We start from the raw sequence: 22,794 nt of genomic DNA on the forward strand, positions 1-22,794 counted from the left end.
TGAGCATGGCAAGTAAACCACGAAGAAATTCAGGCAGCTGGGTGCAAACAGCAGTCCTTTATTCCCTCACACACCAGTGTAAGTGAACCTCCAGTGGGCTGACAGCATTGTGCTGCTTCCGTTCTTTCTAGGGACAGGACATGGAGATTTGCCCACTCTGTGCTTGTAATATAATGCATGGGGATGTGCTGGGAGAAGGGTGAAGACCGTGCATGGTCCTGCCTGTTTCACTGATTGTGCCTGCTGGTCTGCATAGACAGATTCCCCAACTCAGTAACCCCAATTGTGTCTCTGTGAAGTCACGTATATTTAGGGGTACGGACCTGGGTCATAGAGGCAGCTATGATAGTCTTTTATGGCCTCCACTGGGAAGCTGTTTGCTCCACAGCACTGGATATTTTATCTTCTGTGTATTGCAGAGTACCTGAAACAAGACCAAGAAATCTTGTCTCATAGTCACCAGCCAACAGCAGCCAGCTGTGTCTCAGCGGCCAGAGGTGTCCCCAGCTGGATGCCCCAGGGATGAAGACCATCCTGGTCAGATCATATGTGTCCTTGCAGATGCATGAGGACATACAGTCCCAAATCCACTGCAGAGACGTAGCATCTACCTCAAGGCAGGTAAGGAAGGGCTCTGGGGAGATTGAGGGTCACAAGGAAGAGCAGGAGAGGCAGCTTGAGAAATGGGGACGGATTCAGACATCACCTTTTAGTGGTACCTTTGCTGTGCCTCTGTGTGAAAATGAGCCTTCCCTATTTGTTGTGGGATTTTCCTGCTTCAAAGGGTGATCTTTACCAGAGCCCTCCTTAATCCTCAAATTGGCCCGAGTCAGAGGTTGTGTCTTTGTTTGAGCTCGTCCCCACAGCTCAGGCCAGGACACTGAATGGCCTTCGGAGCAGAAACCTCTTCTTACTGGAGATTTCTACCTCAGTGACTTTTGAGGCCAATTCCCACATCTTTAGCCTACTCAGTCCTCTGCAGAGCATCTTCTCTGCTAGAAGGCAGAGACCGGTTGGTGTATGCGCTCTTCTGTATTTGCCTTTACCTTCAGATGAAAAAAAAGTACTGACCGTATTCCCTCGTTGTATTCATCACCTGATGTACATATCATTTATTTCTATAGCCCTGAACAGACATTAGTAACTCCTAGTAGTAATAATAAGAGTTTCTACTAATAGAACTCCTTCCATCTGTGGAGTTCAAATTGTGGACAAGCACCATTAGTCCCATTTAGAGATGGATTTAGCTGGTGCAACTTGTCCAAATGCAGATGTGACTACAAGAATAAAGAAGAAAATGCAAAAGGTCCTCATTTCAGCCCCAGACTCAGCTCAGCTGGTCTGGTACAGCCATTTTTTTTGGGAAAAAATATGATCATTCAGAAGACAAAAAGTGAGTGATGCTTAGGAAGAAATTGAACCTCATCTCTGGAGAATTCTAAATTTCACAAGGTTTTCCCGAAGCAGCAAAAGAGCAATGTCCTGAGCTTTGGCTTCTGTACTTATCAGCAACAAAAAAACATGAGAGTGAAATCAAACAACAGGCTTCAAATGGAAGCTACAAGGACTCTAATTTGTAAGTACCAGTATTTGATCTTCTAACCTACTAGGTTTAAGGTAAACCACATTGGAATATCAAGCAGACGTTAAATGAAACATTGTCATTAATTCAATCCAATGAGATATGTTTTATGTAACAAAGGGATTTGTTCTGATACTCAAACAATGTATATTAATGAAAGAGTCGAAATAGATTCATTTTGTTCTCAAAGCAAACACATTAAGGAAAACCATCAAGAAGTAAAGAACAAGAACAAGGCTTTTTTTTTTTTTTTAAACTGTGCTTTATTTAGGGCTAAGCTGGAAAGCGTCATTCAATAGTTACAGAAGGTTACAAGGAGTTTTAGGGAATTAAGAGTGAAAGAGCAGTTGTATGGAACTGCAGCTGCGTTGCACATCTGTACTTCCTAGCTGTGGGCTCAGTCTATCTGTCCTTACCCATGCAAAATACGTGATACATCCCCATAAGAATTATGACAGAGTAAGGACTGTAAGATCAGGCCCAGTATGGAATTAAAATTAAGATAAAATTCAAAAAAAGAAAGAGAAAAGAAGAAAATTTGAGAATGAGTTCAAAAACACTGAGAAAAACAAACAAGAACATTAAACCAGAGTAAAACCAAATAAAGATTCAGAAACAATGGTCACATTGCTCAATCGATGCAAAGAAGTGTGAATGATGTAAATCAAGTTTAAAGACTGTGGAAATAAATTATAATAAATATGATATACTTTAAAATATATGTGTTCTTAAATAATTAAATGTTTTTTCTGAGTCAGATTTTTAAAGCAATGTCTTATTTTTAACTGCTCTAAAGTCATTTACCAAAGATAAATATCGTGCTTTCATTAAATAGTTTTCCTTGTTTTTTCTCTATCATTACAATTAAAAGTCCTACAAAATATGCAAATTTATTTACAGAAAAACAGAGCCAGCATCTTTTATTTTTTTTTTTTAAACATCCCCCTGTTTTTCAAAATTCCTTGTAAACAGTTTCAGAAGTTCTTCAAAGAGATTGTTTATTTATTTTTTTTGTTTTTATTTTTTATGGTTTTTTTTTTTTTTTTTTTTTTTTTTTAAGATTAAGGTTCTAGGCTAACCCCTTGCCCTGAAGGTTTCTAGAGCAAATATGGAAGCTACTGAAGCATAGGATGATGGGAATTTTGCGGACAGCAGATCATGAAGACATGAAGCATTTAGCTGTGTTTCGTTGTTCAAGTTAGAACTAACATCTGATAAAAAGACAGCTGTTTTTTTTCCCATTTGCATTGTCTACAGGATTGAGTTTTGTTTTGTTTATTTTTTTTAAATAGCTGGAATGCTTGCAGTTAAAAAAGCTGCCAAAATAGCCATTTGTCTCCTTTTTCTCCTCGATAAATAACAGCATCCAACAGCAATTGGCAGAGAGTAGGAATTTATGCTCAGTCTAAACTCTACAAAAGTTACAGTTCTACAACATCTTTGTTTTTAGCATTAACGCTAACTTCTATGTAGTATTTTTTTTTGCTTTTTTGTGTTTTTTTTATGTTGTCTAATTTCTTCTATTATATAGGTATTTTAAACTTTCTTTTTTTAAATTCTGTACAACTATTAGGATTTTAAATGGGGAGAGTTAGAAGCATTTACAAACCTTTTCTGTTTTCCGTTTAATATCAACCATCTTTCCTTTCTCTTCTCTATGCCTTTTTATGTATTTATTTATGTATTTATTTATTTATTTTTTGCTTTTCATAGATATCCATCTTACTTGCCTTTAACAGCACGATCCTTACGTATTATACAGAAAACCATATGAAAGCTTCATAGACTCTAATTAATGTATAACCAAAGAACCTCCCAAAGTATCAAAGAACTATTATCTTGCCGTTTTAAAAGCATTTAAGCATTTTTTTTTTTTTTAGTTTTTATATATTTCATATAATCGCTCTCAAAAACTGTTTTAGGAACAGCTCAGAGAAAAGGAAAGAACTTCCATATTTTACATACAGCTACAAGTCTGCGGTAAAAAGTTTTGTCCTTTGGTCCCTATATAGCTAAGGAATGACAGATAAAGATGCTCAGTGACTGTTACCATGGGTCACTCATGGTAACCGCATCCTTGGTGGCAAACAGGCACTCCTTTGTCAGTATCCAGGTTTGCATCTCCTGTTTGAAGAAAAGCCGCTGTGGTGATATCAGTGTTTCTTCAGAAATCCTGGTTGATCTTGTTCCTGTTCTGATTTTACTTATGTGTTTGTTTGTTTGTTTTCAAGCGCATGTCCTTCGAAGTCAGCAGATGTGATACTTTTCTTGAAGAAATGTTACAGTCTAAACAATCAAAGAGAGAATAAGTCTGAAGTCTTCAGCTTGATTGATATTTGCTGATATGTCAAAGGTGTAATCCAACAGTTCCCGTTTTTTTAATATATATACTTTTTTTTTTTTTTCTAAATGTGGCCCATTCAGCTGCTGCCCTAAAAAAATGAAGAAGATCATTGCAAATTAAATCAAAAAAGGAAGAGGAAAGGGGAGGGGGGTATTTGGGATGGGGGGAAAAAAACCCTAAAAAATGAAAATGAAATTAAAAACAAGGCTGTTCTTTAGGGCCCAATCCTGCTCCTTTTGAAAGTATTAGGTGTTTTCTTCGCCCTTCAATTGGGACAGGATGGGGCTTCTGGTTTGGTGTTTTGCTTTTGGAGACATTGGCTCTGATTCTGCTCCCACTCAATGTCAACAGAAAGATTCACCTTGACTTCAGTGAGAACCGGATCAAACCCAAAGTGAGCAAGGTAGTCACGATCATGATAGAGAAAAATACAATTGTTAATAATAATAATAATAATAAATAATCAAAATAATAGTAGGGCATGTCTACATAAATCTATATCACTATATATATGCAGATAGCTGCATTTTAAGTATTTTTAAGTGCCACTTTGCAATGCCAGATCACAATCTTGCTCGGTGGGCTTTTGTTCTACATTTTAATGGAGTGCCATGTATGACAGTGTATGAGCTTTCTGTGGAGACATAGCTGCCAATAACATCTACTCCTCTGTGAGTGTCAGAAAGTAGGACTTCGAATAGGCAATTTATAGCAGGTTAAATGAAAAAGAAAGACTGTTGGAATAAACTTTTTTTCAAAAAAAATATGTAAAGCTAACATTTGTTAAATAAAAAAGTTATTTTAAAAAAATGTAATCATGATCCGACTAGGCTTGACATTTACGTATGATGCTTAATCATTAAGGATTAGCTCTTATCTCTTTCTAGCAAGCAGGTTCTTCTTATACACTTGGTGATTTATTACATCAAGAAACTTAGAAACTGCAAAAGGTCCACTCTGGTGGAAAAGTGTCATGCGGAATATCAATCCATGCTGGCAGGTTTTCACACTGTTGGTTCAACAAACAGCAAACCGTACACAGCAGTCTAAACAATTACAACACCAAAAATAATAATAGAATAAAACAATAAAAACACTTGTCAAGGACCCTTTTTCAGTTGTAAACAAAAAGATGCATTTTGGTTTTTGATCTGGATGAGTTTTTTCCCACTCAAAACAATCCCTCCCTCCCCCTGAGCAATTAATTTTGCCTGGAGTTGCTGTAATATGGAACCTTAGAATTAGGAATTCTTGAAAAGACACACAATGAGGCTTTTCTTGGGGTTGCTTTTTTTGAATTGCTATAGTTTTCAAACTACTGTTACTATCATTACTCTTTTTTGGTTTTGATTTTGTTTTGTTTTATTTTGTTTTTGTTTTTGTTTTTTTTTTTTAATTTTTAGAGAGTGATTTGAAATATCCTAAGGGGAAAAAAAAGTGTCAATTGAAAAAGGCCCCCAATTCTCCAGAAAAAAAATAAAATCACAATATTTTCAGTGCAAAAAAATTAACCACACATTTTTTTCTTTCTTTTTTCCAAATTATCTGTAGTTATAACAATCCCATTTTTTCTAAAGAATTAGGAATCCATCTTTTTTTTTCCTTCTATGTGACATCTAAAGAAGCATAAAACGCTGACGAGAAATCAAACGACAAATAAAGAAACCACTGCAAGCACCAAAAACGAAACGAAAATGAGCACAGCAAAAAATCGTGGCAGCACAAAGTCAAAAAAGGCACATGTGATCATGACTGGCCAATCATCAACTGATACAACATCCAAGAAAAATGCTTCAATCACGGCACCTGCACGAAACTTGACGGCATGTCATGCAACCAATTCTTAGCTTGTTACATGACGCCATCATGTCACACTTTCAACTTCGAGTTGATTTGAACTTACGGCCTGGGGGACTGTATTCTCCACTTTCATGTCATTACGTGAACTTTTTTCCTAGCTCAGCGCGAGACTGTGGTGGATTTGACTGGCTCTTGGTTGGTTTTGTTGGAATTTGATTGAATGACAAAAGAAGAAAAGATTTTTTTTATATATATATATATATATTTATATATAGTGTGGAAAAAGGGAAAGGTAGGGAAAGAAGATATATATAAAAATAATAATCAAAAAAAAGTTACAAACACAGCATCAATCAAAAAGATCTAATGGAAATACTTGCCATTAAACTATAGAAAATGAAACAAGAAGGAGAGCAAAAGAAACTAACTGAACAGGAAGAAAAGAAAGAAAGGAAGTAGAAAAGAAAGAAAGGAAGAAAAAAAAATGGATGGACAAGGCCTAGCCGAAGACACACACGTAAAACACACACTTAAATGTAGACACACGGTCAACAATGAACAGTAACAGAACGTTATGCAGCGGCTGTTGAGGAGAGCATGCACTGAATGAATGAGTGCAGACAGATCGGTTTGCAAAGTCTGGAAAATAAATACATTTGCTGCCCATCAGAATGCTTTCGTTAGCACCGGCCTTTCCCGCACCACCCACAGCATCCTGGGCTTTGCTGGACGGCTAGCCAAAGTCCTCCGTGAGCCTTTCCATTTCCTCGGATAGACTCCGGAGCAGGTACTGCTCTAATTCGATTACATCCCGAGTTTAAAATCATGGGGGAGTAAAAGACCAAGAGCTGCTTTGGCTACTAAGAATTAAAAAAAGAAAAAAAGAAAAAATGAAAAAGTAAAAAGAAAAGCAACTAGTGCTGGGTGCTGCATGTCCATTTAGCGAGTCACAGGACGGTGGGCTCCAAAACACAGCAATGCTGGTATGGTGGTTGAAGCAGACTTGTAGGAGGACTTGGATGATACAATGGTCCCTAAATCAACATCATTAAAAGAAGGACATGTACTCCTTCGGTGTTTGGCTGTGGCCTAAATTTAAAAATTAATGAAAAAAAAGGAGAGAAGAGAAGAGAAGAGAAGAGAAGAGAAGAGAAGAGAAGAGAAGAGAAGAGAAGAGAAGAGAAGAGAAGAGAAGAGAAGAGAAGAGAAGAGAAGAGAAGAGAAGAGAAGAGAAGAGAAGAGAGGTGAAGAGAAAAAAGAAAAAGAAAGAAAAAGAAAAAGAAAGAGAGAGAAAAAGAAAAAAAGGAAAAAAAAAAAAAAAAGAAAAAAAAAAGAAAATCAAAGAGGAACTGCCAGGGACTGGTTACTACAATCTCCAGAAACACCCTGTTCCTTTCCTACAAAGGAAACTGTCCCTTTACTGGCCCAGGGAGTTTTGCCTCAGTAAACACCAAAAATCACTGCACACCACAGTACATTTGTCTCAGTCAGCAACTCTGCACCCTGTTCTTCAGGTATTGCCTTTCTATCCCCTTCGTACGGCTCATATCTCTCCTCCCAGCCAATTTCTGAAAAGTCACTGCACATGACTGAAATTTCACCTTGCATTTGGGTGTCACAAAGATATTGTTGGCGGTTCTCATCCTGAAGTCATGCATACTGGTTAGAGAAAATTCTTTCTCTGGGTTTTTTTTTTACTGTTTTTGTGTTTTTTCTGAGCTGAAACATGCTTCGTGGTTACAGCAGTTATGCTCAGTTGACAAGAGATGATGCTGAATTAAGCCCCTGATCTGAGCGCTGGCTTCAGCTCCACACTTTTCCTGCAGCTGCTGTCTCGATTGGAGCCAACTCCTTCTTGATGGCCTGGCCCCAGTGCCCTGCTGTTTGATGAGATGGAAGTGTCAACCTGAGCTTCCTTGAGTTTGAGTGAAGTCAATAGACTGGTACCCCTAAGGCAGATGCAAGATCTGGGTCTACAGTTGTTTCACAAGCCAAGAGGGAGAAAACTGTCCTTTTGAAGGTGAACCAGGGTAGAGATGCTGTCCTTGGGTACTCAAGGACAAGCAGCATCAGATGTACAGGTCCAGGCTGTGCATGAAGAAGAGGAAGAGGCCTCTAGCATCCTGCTTACCCCTCAGGGCTTTCTGACTGTGTCATACCAAAAGAAAAGAGTGGATGGGGACAGAAGGACAGCTGGCAGTGCCATCATAGCCTGACCTGTCTCTTTCCTTACCTCAGCCATGCCAGCAGCATGGATCAGGCTTTACGAGGAAAACGGCTAACAGGCTTTGCTCCCCAGAATGGATCAAGGAGGCAGCAGGAATGGGAGAGGTCTGGTGGGACAAGTAATATCCTGCCTTATCCCTGGGAAGTGGCAGACACACACCTCTGTCTGGGATTGGAATATGGGAGGGCACTGGCTGCAGGGTCAGTTGTAGCAGCACTGTGGGCAATGAGTATACAGGTGGGTACTAGCCCCAGGCAACTCCCAAGCTGAGGAGAGAGTCTTTGACATAACCTTGACTGGCGAAAACACTTTCCCTTCTAGGTGGAGCAGGAAGGACCAGGCTGGTCTGCCAGTGACCACTGGCTGTGGAGCAGGTGCTACCATCCCTCTGCCTGTCCTCCATGCACACCCTCAGGCACTGTGGATGAGACGTGCACAAGCACACACACACACACACACACATGTACAGGTGAAGGATTAGGACTTGCTGAAGCCAAAAGAACAAATAAAACCCATAAAACCCAGAAAAAAGTATGTTCACATGAGTCACACATGGTCATCTTGTCTGCTTAACTTGGGTCTGCATTTCAAGAACCAAATGAAGCTGTCCTTCTAAAGCAGAGGTCTGCAGCAGCTGCCTAGTCAGCGGAGAGGAGAAGACCCTTTGACCTTGCCTAGGGACATATCCTACCCACACAGCTGAGGTACCTGAGTTTAGGCAAGGTTTGTAACAAACAGTAATATATGCAGGCTTATTGAGTGAGTTAGGTGAAACAGGCTTTCAAGTGCACAATCCCTTTTTTGGGTCTTAGACTTAGGCAGATAGACTTTCCTTCTGCAGGGCTACAGAGGCAAATGCCTTTCTCTGTTGACTAGGCAGAGGAGTTAGACACCTATCTTATGAGGACTGCTTCATTAGTGGCCTGAAATTGAGAAGCAAGTTAGGCATGTGTTGTAGGTAGGCTGGACACCAGCCAAACTCATCTGTTTAAGAAAAAAGATCATTTTGCTAGGGAAGGATATAAACTTTCAGTATTGCTGAAGTAAATTTGTGAGTAAAAGTGTCAAGGTTATGCAGACAAATGTATAGACCCTAGTTCAGAAGTGGTGCCTTGGATATAAAGAAGGAGCATGCTTCTCGAGCAGTTAGGGTCTGCGCACAAGGACAGATCATGCAAAGTATCTTTGCTGCAGGTGATACCGACCAAGAGCTTGCTCCACTGAGCAAACCCTAGCCAAATACATCTGGTGAAAGCCAATATTCCTCCAATCCAGCTTCTTCTTTGAAGCCTCTAAGTGGAGCCCGAGTCTGTACGCCTTAAACATTGGTTAGAGATAATGGCTTAAAGTCCTAACGAAGAGATTCAAGATTCAGACACCTCCATCTGAGCAAATAACTCTAGGCCAGTTTTACTGGAGTTAGGCAGGGCCCGTAGGTCCCAATTCACTTCTCCTAAGGGACAGTTCCAGGTAAGCCTGTGAACCATGGCCAAAGGGAGCCTATATCCTTTTTGTGGCTATAATGAAGACCTTGAATGACTTGCTGTGAAGGAGATGGTTACAGTGTAGGTCCGTAATGTCAGAGGAAATGAGTCTCAGTCAAAGCCTTGGTTAGAGCAAACATAACTTTAGTCATGTCCTTGTAACCTGTGCTGTCAGCACAGTAGTCCTAATGCTACATACACCTCTGTCACAGGAAAGCTTTTAACAGCAGCTTCTGACCAGACTGTAAGGATCAGCTCTGCATTAGAGACATTAGTTGCCCATGTTTAAGCTGGAGCGAGATTTACTTCCCCCAGAAATCTATGGCTTGGACCCATCCTATCCAGATATAAGCACTCAACTTAGGAGTCCATTTACCCTAATCTCTGCAAAGTTCATGGAGGTGAAGGGGATCAATGATTCTGCTTAGCTGGGGACTTGAATGTGTCTCTCTTACTCTCCAAAGACTAACAAGAAAATCTAAGGCCACTCAGTAAGTTATTTAGGCCAGGTGAGCAACTCATGGAAAGCTTCTCTGTGGCTGCTTGCTTTCAGTGTTTCTCCATGTGTAACTGCATGCGTGGCTCCCCAGAAGAGAAATTTAACAGCAAGCTGTTCATACATTCTATCCTTACATTCTGGGCACAGGGCCCTGCTAAAAAGCAATAATGTCCCTTGGAACTCTTTACAAACACACACGTGTGTTTGTGAGCCCATCAAAAACCACAGTCAGGATCCTGTCCTTCCTTACCTGCTTGGAGCCTGTGCCCCAGCACACCTATAGCAAGGTAATGGAAACATTTTTCCTACGGGTGACAGATCTTTACAGCTATTGCCTCTGAGGCTGATCAATGTTATTAAAATTCCAAGCTGTGTTCTTCTCCCTTGCCTTTCTTCTTGTTTCGACAGCAATTTCTCTCTCTGTTTTATGTCTCTGCACAAACTTTCTTCCTATGCTGGATGGCTCTGCTTTCCCTCTGCCTTGGCTCTCTTCTTCACCGTACCCTAATACCGATCTGCCCACATCTTCTCTTTCCTGGCTCCTGTCCGCACTGCCTGGCAGAGGTGGAGGAAGGAGGCAGGGCTCTCCAAAATAAGCTCCATACCTGCAAGGACCACTGCTAAGGCTGTCGTGAGGAGTCCAAGATTAGGAGCCCAAATGTCTTAGAACGGGAAGGGCAGTGCAGTGAAGGGGACTTTGCATCCATGCTGGGATTAAATGAAGCCTGATCATTTACACTAGAAATCAATGAATTTACCTGGACTCTGGGGTGCTATTTTTAGGAAGGAAAAAAAAAAGAAACAAAACAGAAAAGAAAAAAAGAAAGAAATTTTTTTGTCAGATGCTTCAGTTCTAACATCTGAAGGTTAAAAAGGAGACAGATAATATATATGAATCTTTATATACATGAATATGCACACAGACATATCATACATATGTATACGTACAGAGGTACTATATATACATACATATCAACAGCGACAATTACACGTATACAGACAGAAAGCTAATGTCATCTAACAGGGAGATGGGAGTCCAACATTTCAAATGCTAATGTTTTCTGTGTTTTTTTTCAGAGATATTTGATGGCCCTGCCTCATTTTTCCCATTTATAAATTAAAGGTGACGATAAAAATTAGCTCTTAAATTGTAATGCCCTTCTTTCAAATAATTGTATGACTTACTTGCTGTGCAGTGTTGTTACTAGGATTGTTCTCATTTAACTATGTTACATTTAGAGCTGGTTGAAAAATGACAATTATTTTCCAGGGGAAAATTGTCATTGTTTTGGCTTTCTTTCTTGCGAATATTTTAGTTAATAAAACAAAACAAATCTGGGGTGGGTGGGGTGGCCAGAAGTATAGATTAATTTTTGTCTTTTTTTAATCAAGCAGAAAACCAGTCCATTGTTAACAGGAACTTAGTGCTTTGAAGGCCAACATTTTTAATCAAGGTAGTTTTGTTTTTTGTGCTGTTGGCATTTCTTTTTTAATCTAGTAGAATGAAAATTTGCTGTGGAAACATCCAGTTTGGTCAAAATGTCACTTTTTGGTCACCCCCTCCTCCCCCAGCCAGTTTGATGAAAAAACGTCAAGCAGCAATAGCTGTGTCACCTCTGATTTATCTATTTTTCTAGAGCCATTAGTCTTGAGCAGCGGATGGAAAAGCACTGCAACGGAGCAGCCGCTCCTGGAGAAGCCAGCCCGGATGGTCAGAAAATGTCACTGGTTCCCCACGAAGTGTTGCCTTTTCTCACCCTGTCCCCAGGTGGTCACATCTCAGTGGGCACAGTGTGAGGGGGACCACAGGGTGGTGGAGACAGCCGAAAGGAGAGTTGGAGGTCTGTGGTGGGATGATGAGCAGGGCTGGAGTAGGACAGAGCAGGGATGCAGGGTGGGCTGGTGCAGGAGGGAGCTCTGGTCTGCCCAGCAGTGGGGTTGTCATAAGAAGCAATGGGTAAGAGCTGACCAGTCATAGCCCTTGTCACCCTCCTCAGCAACAACGAGAATTTACTTGCTCATGCAAGCATAGCCATGGCTCCCTACTCCTCTCTCAGCTGTGTTTTACCAACCAAGAGCTTTGCAGGCAAAGATCAGCGCAGTAAACTCAAGCCATTTTGGAAAGCAGGGCAGTAGTGATGGTGAAGGTCAAATGTACATTATGTGGCTGCAGTTCCAGCAAAGCCTGTAGCCTTTTCCACTCCTGTTGGCCAGCTCAGTGGGTCCTGTGCCCTAAGGAGCATTTGTCCTGACTCATACAGAATGCTCACTCCTGCTTTTTTTGCTGGTGAACATTAGGTGGGAGAGGAAATTAAGCTGTGTGGTAGCTACCTTTCTGCACATAATGAAAGGTTCTTTATTACAAGGGGACCTCGAGGAGTTTGCTGTCTCCTGAGCATTGTACCAACAGTTTAATTAAAAAAATGTACATGGTTGAGAACCAAATCTAACTGGGAAGCTGTGAACGAGCCTCTGTGACCAGTCTCTGCTGGTTCTGCTTTTTTCCGTTGGCAGATTGACTAGAGCTTATCAAAATGATGATGAATGTGGTGCTTCACTCTGCTGTTCTTGTTGCTGAGGGTTAGACAGAGGTGCTAAGCCCATTCCTCCATTCTTTTTCCCCACCAGATGACGGCACCTCCTAGGATGATGTCAAGACCTCTAATCAAGCACTGCTCATGAATCGCAGCAGGTGGGGTTAAGCTGCCTGTGACCTTGAAGTAGGTTGCCTGATATACCCTACCTGGGGCTGAAGTGCCTGCCTCGAGACACGACAGCACACAGCTATCTGCCAGGCTGGGCATGAGGAATATGTTCTGTAATCTCTCACCAGAAGCAGGGAGGAGTTGTTGGGGTGGTGCTTGAGTGGGGCTGTGTCCAGGAAAGGAGGAGACCCTAGCTCTCTTCCCAGCTGAAAACCCTGGTGGGGTCCTCAGTGACCCCCCCAAGCCCAGCCCTGTGCCAGCTGCAGGAGGAAGGGCTGGACTCGGGAGCTACCTAGCCTGCCCGTAGTTGGGGTGGTGGGGGCACCCTGTGCCACACCATCATGCAAGACTTCGCGAATGAAGCAAATACTCACCCACACGCATTACTGCTCTGCATGTCAGCATTTGTACCTTGCAGCATCTTCCACGTGAAGACTGGTATTTGTGGGTCTCCTTCCCTCTGATATATCGTGGGACCCTTCCCCAGGGGTGAGACTTCACCCTTCTTCTGCCAAGCCTGTTCAACACTTCGTCTAGCTCTTATACCCCTCTAAATCAGAATGCTGCCAGGAACACATACTCTCAGCTTGCAACACTCAATTACTCCTTCTGATATTTTATTTTTTTGCCTGCAGCTTCAAATTACCTTCAAGGTGCACAGTGCAATTAGCTAAAAATATTTCCCACTTCGTTTTAATTGCACTAAAAGTCTAATGTACCTCCAGTGAGGAGCAGTAAGGTGGAAATTGGTGCCCCAAATATTTCAAATTGATTAAAGCCCAGGATGACTCAATAAGCTTACATAGTTCTATTAATTATTAAATGTTATTAATTAAAAAAAAAAAACTTTTCCTGAAGCCACATTCTGTACGATACTTCTGAAACAAGATACTTTTGCTAAGGTGATGATCAGTCTTTCGCGTATGAGAAAGATAAGACAAGAATTCCTCCCTATAGTTGGAGCAGTTTCCATCTGAAGATTTCACAGCTCTTGGCAAATGTTAGTATCTGAGAATTTGATTCTGAAAACACTTATGTATGTGACTTATGTATGTGACTCATTTCACTGTTATAGCTGGGGTATTTATATGGTTCTAATTTAGAGCTAGATCACATTTTTGTTCAAAGCATTTCTTGGTGGAAAATGCAGGTGATCAGTCAAACATTATGACTGCTTACAAAACAATCAAAACTTTTTGTCTGAGAATTTAAAAAGAAATCCAAAACAAAACAATTTTTTTTAAAGCACTGAAAACTAATGTGCTGATTTCCTTATTCCCATGATGGCTGGTTCATAAAATTATTTCAATGTACTTAGAAAAAAGTAGCAAAAATAAAACCCAAATTCCATTTGCATCCAGTGAACAGTCTGATCAGTCTGAGTCCTTTGGGTTTCTGGTTCATTGCCATCTCAGACGGTCTGTGCTTATGAAGCTTGTATGCTTGTGCCTGCAGCTGTGCTGGCTGGGAGTGCTATCGTCCCCTGATCCCACAGAGCTGAACCCCAAGGCTGGATCCCTTCAGCTCTGCTGCTAAGCTTTGCTTTATAACCATTTTATTCTAAACCAACCTGTTCACCTTAAATGGGTGAGACAGCAGGTCACTGCTGGTCTAGGTGATTTTAATCATGTCAGGAAGCTATCACACAAGTCGTTTAGCTGGTAGAAGTGAGGTGACAGGGGAGACATTGAGCATCTGGAAATGGAAACCCCACCAGCTGATTTTGCTGCAGCTATAACTTCAAGTGTGGCTATGACCATAAGCTGTAGAGGGGTGTCTGATGTTCCAACCTCATATCCTAGCCCAGTAATTTCATTCCCTAATGCTAATATTAATGGTCTCATTGTTTTGAGATTTAGAAAAATACTGCAGTCATCTGAGGTCCTGAAATTTTGTCAAAAGAACTGCAGAAAGGATTAATATCTATAATCCTTATTTCTAAGACTATAATCTGTATATCTAAATTTGTTCTGCTTTGTTTTGGTTTGGTTTACGTTTTTAGTACCAACATGACAAAGACATCGTGAAAGGTGACCACGAACAGACTTTGGCAGTGAGAGCTTTCACTGGTTAGTGTGCCTAGAGAGGTTACTGCCAGAGGTGCAACAGATTTGCAGCTCTCTTCCCTCTTCTAGTCCTCAGGTCTCAAATGCACTTGCCAACTTGGGTAGCAATAACGTTTTTTTTTGTTATAGAGATGTGTTTAGGACGAATGAAGGTGAGACCCAAGAGCTCATTTCACACTGGCCATCAGTGGGATGTCAGATGAGGCTTTCTGTGTCGCAGTGAATTCAGCAGGTTTCCCACCAGTCTCATAGAAATGATAGGCTCCTGCTAGCCTAAGCCTTTATGCTCCTCACTGTGCCTCATGTCTAGGGATTTACCTGAGTAAGGAATGGTGGTGGAGTAGAGGTGGGATTGAGTGCATGTCTCACACAATTCCATGGCTGTGAATGAAGTCTGCTAGTGACAGTGGAGTCCATGGCATGTCAGAAAGATGCTGCCCATCTCTGCAGTCTGTCTCCCTCTCCTGGATTCTCCAGGGCAAGGACAACCTCTGACCATCTCTGGAATAGCTCATGTCTACAACTAATTCTTACACAATTTCGAGGGAAATTGAAGGTGCTCTGCCTATTGCCAAAGGGCACACTGAGAAGATGAGACTCTGAAAAAAAAAACCCCATCCCGTCGCTGCTGGTGTGCAAGTTACTTCCTCTGAAGAAGAACTCCAGGAAGGCAGGTGCTGGCTTCTCTTTCCTCACGGGAATACAGGAGACAGATTAAAGAGAAGGGGGGAAAAAAATCATTTCACAGCTAGTCTGACCTGAACAAGAAAAGGTTCCCGACACCAACAAACTAATCAACGCTGAAAGCTTATGAGGTCAAGGTTTCACTTCTCCTCCATAATTCTTTTGATTTTTTTCTGACTGGCTGGGACATGAGCGCTGCCTTATGTCCTGGGTTCAGCCAGGACAGAGTTAATTTTCACCAGAAACCAGGAGGAGACACAGCCGGGCAGGCTGACCGAAACTGGTCAAACAAAACAGGGTATTAAATACCATGTGCTGTTGTGCAGGATTCCAGTGGGGGAGCTGGGGAGGGGAAGGGAGTTGTGGCTTGGGAGTGTATGGGGCACCAGACGGTGAGAGTTTCTCTGTGCATTTCACTGTTTGTTTTGCATATTCTCCTTATCAGTATTGTTGTTGTTACTGTTCCCTTTGTTTGCTGTTCTGTTAAACTGTCCTTATCCCGACCCACGAATTTTTTGCCTTTTTCTTTCCATTCTTCTCCCCACCCCAGCGAGGGGGAGGGGCAGCAGAGCGACTGGGTGCCTTTTGTTGCTGGCCACGGCCAAACTACAACATTAAATTTGGCACCTAAGCATGGGGAGGAGAGGCAGGGCTGAGCAGAGGGTGTTGTAACAACTTTCTTAGAGTTTGTTATACTTTGTTATATGCCTTTGTTGTATTAGTTAAATAGTCACCGGTCAAAATGTTGCTGTCTCTGGTCTCATGGCTGTGGTGTGTAAACCTTTACCTGCTGTATGTGTTCACTGTGGTGCTGTTCATTACTTCTGGATAAAGGATCAAGTTTACAATATTGCTGTACTGCATGATATTGACTTGTGATATGATAACATCACTGGGCATAAAATTAGGCTTGTATCTGCATGCAGCACTGCGGTCATTTCCATACCTCGGATGCTATCTCTCGGAATTGATCAATAATCGAACCCAATCTATGGGCAAAACTGGAGGGGATGCTTTCCTCCACTCTTTCACCCCTCCTCTCCCCTTCAGGCTGGTTGTAACAGCTCCTGAGAATTTCAAGTAACCCTGGGATGATCAGGCCAGTGTGTTACCATTGTTATGCCTCCTGAATGGGTTTCAGGTCTTGTTTAGGGTTAAACAAGTAGTTAAAAATATCATGCAGAGATCTGCCCTGAGGCTGGATAGCTATGAGTGGCTGGGTGTGTGGAACAGCGTGGGCAAATGCCAAGGATGGTGGGCAGCTCTGGTGTTCTGGAACTTGACACCTGAGTAAGTGAAGAATCCTGACAAACTAGTAGAGTATTTGGAAGAAGTGTGCTGCTACCCTGGGAATTCCAGGGAGAGACAAATTATTGTAATGTGCTGGGGTCTGTCCTATGCCTACCGAGCCCTGTTCAACACTATTCAGTGCTCTAAAGGGATGGGGGGGGGGGGTGAACAAAGCAACAGGCACCACAGCTTCCTCCACCCCGCCTCCAGCTGGCTCTGCAGCTGCTCCAGCCGGCACCGCGGATGCCCCTGCATCCCCAACCAGCACTGCCCCCCCAACCAGCTATGCGGCTGCTGCTGCCGCAACTGCTGCAGCTTCCCCAGCTTCCCCGGTGGGCACGGTGGCTGCTCCAGCTCTGGCAGCAGGCACTGCGGTTGAGCTCAAAAACCGACCCGTGCCGGTAGCAGTCGCCCCTATACAGAAAAAGAAATACACCAAGAAATCAGATCACCCTGTGAGGGATGACAATGAGCCAGGGCCATCACAGGAGCAGGAGAAGGAGGCAGAGCCAGAGATCATCACCCGGTCCCTGTCCCTGAGCGAGCTGCGAGGTATGCGGAAAGATTTCAGCCACCACCCAGGCGAACACATCGTCACCTGGCTGCTGCGGTGCTGGGATAATGGGGCCAGCAGCTTGGAATTAGAGGGCAGGCAAGCCACGCAGCTGGGATCCCTGGCCAGGGAAGGGGGCATTGACAAGGCAATTGGAAAAAAGGCACAAGCCCTCAGCCTCTGGAGGAGACTTCTGTCAGACTTAAGGGAAAGGTACTCCTGCAGTGAGGATTTTGTATGTTATCCAGGCAAGTGGACCAACATGGAGAGGGGTAGCCAGTACTTGAGGGAACTAGCTGTGCGGGAGCTGGTTTACTATGACCTGGACATTGAGCAGTTACCCACAGACCCAGATGAAGTCCAGTGCACACAATCCATGTGGAGGAAGTTCATACAGAGTGCACCATCCTCATATGCCAGCTCACTGGCAATAATAGACTGGAAAGGTTAAGAGGCACCAATGGTGGATGAGGTAGCTGTCCAACCCCGGCAATATGAAGAAAGTCTCTCTTCCCTCTTCATTTCAGCCATGGAGAAATTATCCCAGAAGGTCCAGTGACTCGAAGAGAGTATGTCCTACTCCCCACCTGTACGGGCCAGCATCTCAGCTATTAGGGGCAAGTGTTTCTCGGCTCAGGAGAGAGGATACAGAGGCTACACACCACGGGGCACCCTGTGGTTCTACCTGCGTGACCACAGAGAGGACATGAGGAAGTGGATGGATAACCTACCTCAACACTGAAGGCACAAGTGTGTAAGTTGCGAGGTAAAACAATCACAAAAGGGGATTCTGCTAGGAAAAATGACACTCCAGTTTGCAGCGGGCAGCTCTCCAAACCAGGTAGACAGTTTGATCTTGCTTCTGATCCTCTTGAAGAGACCTCTAAATCATTTTTACAGTGAGCAGCAAATTCTCTGACCAGGATTAGAGGGGCCCTGCCTCCAGCCAGGTGGAGGAAAGGGACAATCGCGTTTATTGGACGGTGTGGACTCGGTGGCCTGGCACGTCAGACCCACAAGAGTATAAAGCTCTAGTGGACACTGGTGCACAGTGTACTTTAATGCCATCAGAGTTCAAAGGGTCAGAGTCCATTTGCATTTCGGGAGTGACAGGGGGGTCCCAAGAGCTGAGTGTACTGGAGGCTGAAGTGAGCCTCACTGGGCAGGACTGGCAGAAGCACCCCATTGTAACTGGCCCTGAGGCTCTGTGTGTCCTTGGTATAGACTATCTCAGGAGAGGGTATTTCAAGGACCCAAAGGGGTATCGGTGGGCTTTTGGCATAGCTGCTTTGGAGACGGAAGAAATTAAACAACTGTCCATTTTGCCTGGTCTCTCGGAGGATCCTTCCATTGTGGGGTTGCTGAGGGCTGAAGAAAAACAGGTGCCAGTCGCGACCACAATGGTGCACCAGCGACAATATCGCACTAACTGAGGCTCCCTTCTCCCCATTCATCAGCTGATCTGCCAGCTGGAGAGTCAAGGAGTGATCAGCAAAACTCACTCACCCTTTCATAGTCCCATGTGGCCAGTGAGAAAATCTACTGGAGAGTGGACACTAACAATAGACTACCATAGCCTGAATGAAGTCACACCACCGCTGAGTGCTGCTGTGCCAGACATGCTAGAACTTCAATATCAGCTGGAGTCAAAGGCAGCCAAGTGGTATGCTACAACTGACATTGCTAATGCATTCTTCTCCACCCCTTTGGCAGCAGAGTGCAGGCCACAGTTTTCTTTCACCTGGAGGGGCATCCAGTACACCTGGAATTGACTTCCCCATGGGTGGAAACACAGTCCCACCATTTGCCATGGACTAATTCAGACTGCACTGGAAAAGGGTGAAGCTCCAGAACATCTGCAGTACATTGATGACATCATTGTATGAGGTGACACAGCGGAGGAAGTTTTTGAGAAAATAGTTCAGATCCTTCTGAAAGCCGGTTTCGCCATTAAGCGAAGTAAAGTCAAGGGACTTGCACAAGAGATCCAGTTTTTGGGAATAAAATGGCAGGATGGGGGCCATTAAATCCCAATGATGTCATCAACAAAATAGCAGCTATGTCTTCACCAACCAGCAAAAAGTAAGCACAAGTCTTCTTATGTGTTGTGGGTTTTTGGAAGATGCACATCTCAAATTACAGCCAGATTGTAAGTCCTCTGTACCACGTGACCCGGAGAAGAATGATTTTGAATGGGGCCCTGAGCAATGACAGGCATTTGAACAAATTAAACGGGAGATAGCTTATGCCGTAGCCCTTGGTCCAGTCTGGTCAGGGCAAGATGTTAAAAACGTGCTCTACACCGCAGCCGGGGAGAATGGTCCAACCTGGAGTCTCTGGCAGAAAACACCAGGGGAGACTCGAGGCTGACCCCTGGGGTTTTGGAGCCAGGGATACAAAGGATCCGAGGCCCGCTATACTCCCACTGAAAAAGAGATTCTGGCAGCATATGAAGGCGTTCGAGCTGCTTCAGAAGTGGTCAGCACTGAAGCACAGCTCCTCCTAGCTCCACGATTGCCAGTCCTGGGCTGGATGTTCAAAGAGGGTTGTCTCTACGCATCATGTCACTGATGCTACGTGGAGTAAGTGGGTTGTGCTGATCACACAGCGGGCCCGAATGGGGAACCCCAGTTCCCCAGGAATTCTGGAAGTAATCACAGACTGGCCAGAAGGCAAAGACTTCAGAGTATCACCAGAGGAGGAGGTGACACATGCTGAAGAGGCCCCACTGTATAATAAACTACCAGAAAATGAAAAGATGTATGCGCTGTTCACGGATGGGTCCTGTCATATTCTGGGGAAGCAGTGGAGGTGGAAGGCTGCTGTGTGGAGCCCTACATGACAAGTCGTGGAAACTGCTGAAGGAGAAGGTGAGTTGAGCCAGTTTGCAGAGGTGAAAGCCATCCAGCTGGCTTTAGACATTGCCAGTCGAGGGAAGTGGCCAGTGCTCTATTTTTACACCGACTCCTGGATGGTGGCCAATGCCTTGTGGGGGTGGCTGCAGCAATGGAAGAAGAACAACTGGCAGCGCAGAGGCAAACCTATCTGGGCTGCCCCATTGTGGCAAGATATTGCTGCCCGGCTAGAGCAGTTGGCTGTAAAAGTCCGTCACGTGGACACCCACGTCCCTAAGATTTGGGCCACTGAAGAACATCATAACAACCAGCAGATGCATCAGGCTGCCAAGATTGAAGTGGCTCAGGTGGATCTGGACTGGCAACATAAGGGTGAACTGTTTATAGCTTGGTGGGCCCACGACACCTCGGGCCACCAAGGAAGAGATGCGACATACAGATGGGCTCGTGACCGAGGGGTGGATTTGACCATGGACACCACCACACACATTATCCATGGTGCGAAACATCCTCTCTAATCAAGCAAGCCAAGCAGGTAAAGCCTCAGTGGTATGGAGGATGGTGGCTAAAATACAAATATGGGGAGACTTGGCAGATTGACTATATCACATTCCTACAAACCCGCCAAGGCAAGGGCTATGTGCTCACAGTGGTGGAGGCCACCACCGGATGGCTGGAAACCTACACTGTGCCCCATGCCACTGCCCGGCATACCATCCTGGGCCTTGGAAAACAAGTCCTATGGAGACATGGCACTCCCAAAAGAATTGAGTCGGACAAGGAGACTCATTTTCGTAACAGCCTCATAGACACCTGGGCTGAAGAACACGGTATTGAGTGGGTGTATCACATCCTCCACCATGCACAAGCCTCTGGAAAAACTGAACAGTTCAATGGGCTGCTAAAAAGCACTCTGAGAGCAATGGGGGGTGGGACTTTCAAAAATTGGGATACTCATTTAACAAAGGCCACCTGGTTGGTTAACACCAGAGGATCCACAAACAAGGCCGGCTTGTTGGCTCTTGCCTTCCTCTGGAGCACACCAAAGACCATTTGAATACCTGTGGGGAGAGGTTCAGACTGAACCAAATCAAAGCAACATGCAAAAAACAGCTTGTCCACCCAATTTTCAAGTGCTGACCATAAATTTCTGTAAATCAGACCCAAGAAGCTTGTCTCTGCTCAACGTGAATGGGGAAAGGCAGCTCTCCCTCCTCAGAGCAGGCCCTCTGGATTCAGTGTTTCATGTGAAGACTTATGGCAGGGAGTACTAATGCCGCGCAACTGGCAGAACTGTCAGGGGGTGTGAGCTGTGCCTGAAGGAGGCAGCCCGGGACCATCAGGGTTGAGCTCTGAACATGTGGGCTGCCTGGAGCTCCTCAGTATCTGTGCCTCCTCCCCCATGCCCCATGAAACACTGCCGAGCCATCTTGGGCAGCCAGCAGTGCACAGTTGCTAGGAGTTTACCTGACCTGGCTACCAAGAAGTTCCCAAACTTTGCAGAGTCGTTTCCACTGATGCCTATAGAGAGTAAAATGCTCCTGAAGCCAAATGGGGAGTATTTATAAACTCCCTTCCTAAGGAGGGAAAACGGTAGAGGATCTGGGAATAGCTACAACTGGTGCTGCACTGGAAAGGTTGAAGGTCCCTGTCCTAAGGTGCTAGCCATGGTCTCTGCGCTGCAGCACGGGAAACTTTACTCAGCAGTCTTTTTGTGGCAAAGGCAAGGCTGCTCCCTCCATCTTTCCCGTGCTTGGGCTCTCTGTTGGGTTCTGTGCTCCTTCAGCACATACGGTTGCTCTGTTTGGTAGAAAAGCGGAAAAGAAAAATGCCCCATTCCGTACCAAAGTCTGACAATCAGGAATCATAGCTGTAGCATAAGCTTCTTTGATGGATTCTGCCTCGGCAAAATGAAATTAAGATTTCAGCAAACATGCCCCAATTCCGTGGTACCAGTAGAACAAATGACATCTGATAATTGCTAACTCTTGCTTATTCTTTGCTCTGTTCACCCCATCAGTCTCTCCAGATTATATTTTCAGCTGAGTTTAATGAACACCATTTATTAAACTAACACCAGGGTTCTGCTCTGGCCTCAGACAGATGTGCCTGCTAATATGAATCATTTTGTTCAATTGGATTATTCTGATGGAGAGCGGATCCCCGCCACACTGAGGAGCACAAACAAATGGGGAACAGCTCGCCTCCAGTTGTGACCAGACGCTCATGTTCATTAGGAGGCAGCTCCAGGCTCCGCAGGCAGCTTGGCAGGGCGATGTCCCTACCGCTCCCGTCAGCCGGCGCTTCTGCTCATTTCCATTCCCTCCTCACGTACAGAGACAACTCAGATCGCAGTATGGACCTGAGCCTGGCTTGTCAGTGGGACATGAGCATCATTGCTACCTTTCCTGTGTTTACCAGCTGCATGGGCAACAGGATTCAGCTTCTCCTCTGTCACATTCTCACCTGAATTCAGAACAGACCCCCCCCCAAACTGTGTATTCTTCCCTTCCCAGTGTGCCATGTCTGACCTCCTTTACACTGATGCCTGACAGAATGTAGGCTACTTATTTGCTATTGATCCTTCTTTACTTTGATCTTCTCTAGTTATTTGGGCAAAGGGACAGGGATGATATGCTTTTAAAGGCTTGTATTAATCAGAGAAAAGAGATAAAATCAATCTGAAATGTCCCAGACAGACATTC

General features: G+C 44.0%; 1 protein-coding gene across 13 annotated transcripts in view; it reads right to left on the reverse strand.

Moving 5' to 3' along the window:
- Nucleotides 1-1,845: 1,845 nt before the first annotated feature.
- Nucleotides 1,846-22,794, reverse strand: part of CELF4 (CUGBP Elav-like family member 4) — a 730,949-nt gene continuing 710,000 nt past the window's right edge. For 11 of the 13 annotated variants that reach the window (XM_075447257.1, XM_075447252.1, XM_075447261.1 and 8 more), the window contains one exon: nt 1,846-4,014. The gene's annotated coding sequence lies outside the window, so the exon portion shown is untranslated. Of the gene's footprint in view, nt 4,015-5,829; nt 5,918-22,794 lie in introns of all 13 variants that reach the window. The other 2 variants (XR_012766635.1, XM_075447250.1) reach the window with 2 other exon arrangements.

The sequence above is a fragment of the Opisthocomus hoazin genome, chromosome Z (assembly GCF_030867145.1).
Source record: "Opisthocomus hoazin isolate bOpiHoa1 chromosome Z, bOpiHoa1.hap1, whole genome shotgun sequence".
Taxonomy (NCBI): Eukaryota; Metazoa; Chordata; class Aves; order Opisthocomiformes; family Opisthocomidae; genus Opisthocomus; species Opisthocomus hoazin.